The following is a 1,469-nucleotide window of genomic DNA, read 5'->3' on the forward strand; positions in this document are numbered from 1 at the left end:
CATCCCCAGTTTCATGTGGTAACCACAGTTTCACAGCAGAGGGGATGTTTTTTTGTTTTGTTTTTAAAAGGAAAAAGCTTGAAAAGTTGTTGCTATTTATAAAAATTCCTTATTAATCTCTACATAAACAAAAGTAGTATGGTTATGTTATATTATGTTTTTGTCCCTTTATTCGTTTCTTTGTTTTATTGTGCAGAGAACGATCCAGCTGCACTCGATACAACACAAGATGTCACTGCTGGGCAGAGAAGAAAAGGTACAGCTGCTCTGTAACTTTGTACAGAGTTATTCCAACCACATCATGACTTAAGCACAGAATATCTCATTTCTGTCAGAGAGAAAACTGTAATGCTGTTTGAACTGTGTGTGTTTGTGTTCAGACTTTAAACCAGAGCCAGACGTCGTCTACTCTTCAGTGAAGTAGTCCACCAGTCCAACCACTGATGTTCAGCTGCTGGTCCCTAACTGGTCCGTTCCCTCTTCCTTTCGTTCTCACTGAATTAGACCTGCATGCTCACAATGTATTTTTAACTTGAGTTTTCAAATTTTATCCTCTACTAATATGATTCATGTCCTTGACTGTTCTTATGTTTAATTTATTCATGTTTGATGGCGTTTGTTCTCATTCTTATCACACTCATTTAGTTACTCTTCAGCAGTAATATTGTCATGTGTTTTCTCACGTGTGCTTGGAAAAGATATCAAATGGAAAATTTGACTTATTTATTTGTGGCTAACTGATATATGTTCTTCTTTCAATCATTCAGTGGCTGAAAACAGAACAGCTTCATTCCAGGATGTGCATGTTTGAGACTAAAGGACTGGCATTTTTATATCATCCAAAAACAAAAGAGCAAAGGGATTTGTGTCTCCTTCTGAGACTGAACTGGGGATGTATTTGTTAGAGAATGGTGTAAACCAGGGGTGGGGGAACTCCAGGCCTCAAGGGCCGGTGTCCTGCAGGTTTTAGATGTGTCCCTGATCCAACACAGCTGATTTAAATGGCTAAATCACCTCCTCAACATGTCTTGATGTTCTCCAGATGCCTGAACTAATCATTTGATTCAGGTGTGTTGACCCAGGGCAAAGCTTTGGAGTTTTCTACCCCTGGTGTAAACTACAACACAATGAAGACACTTTAAAAAGAAAAAAACATTAAGAAGATCTCATGTTCTTACCACCTCAGCAAAGAGCTGAAAGCGTTTGGTGTCCGATAATTTACACGCATGATCAGTCAGACTGATTCATGTGTCCCAGCTCTTGGGCTAAACTACTCTGAAGCCTAACATAGCCAAAACATCCATTTAGAGTCTGCAGCCATCTACTGTTAAGTCCAAGTATTACAGTTATACAGATATAATTTAAAGACAAAATGTTTTCATCTTTCACTTTAGAGAAATAAAACAGGAACTGAGCAGGTTTGACTTGTTTGTTCTAGGGATGGACCGATCGGATACAGTATTGGTATC

The 1,469-nt window shown here is 38.6% G+C and overlaps 1 long non-coding RNA gene across 2 annotated transcripts in view; it reads left to right on the forward strand.

Moving 5' to 3' along the window:
* LOC102295595 overlaps window positions 1-1,139 on the forward strand; it is a 3,020-nt gene extending 1,881 nt beyond the window's left edge. Inside the window, exons 3-4 of one of the 2 annotated variants that reach the window (XR_001336027.2) lie at window positions 197-256; window positions 393-1,139. This is a non-coding gene — a long non-coding RNA (uncharacterized LOC102295595). Of the gene's footprint in view, window positions 1-196; window positions 257-380 lie in introns of both variants that reach the window. The other variant, XR_006053890.1, reaches the window with a different exon arrangement.
* The last annotated feature ends 330 nt before the right edge of the window (window positions 1,140-1,469 follow it).

Source organism: Haplochromis burtoni, unplaced genomic scaffold (assembly GCF_018398535.1).
Source record: "Haplochromis burtoni strain Fernald_Lab_line unplaced genomic scaffold, NCSU_Asbu1 Contig_2651, whole genome shotgun sequence".
Taxonomy (NCBI): Eukaryota; Metazoa; Chordata; class Actinopteri; order Cichliformes; family Cichlidae; genus Haplochromis; species Haplochromis burtoni.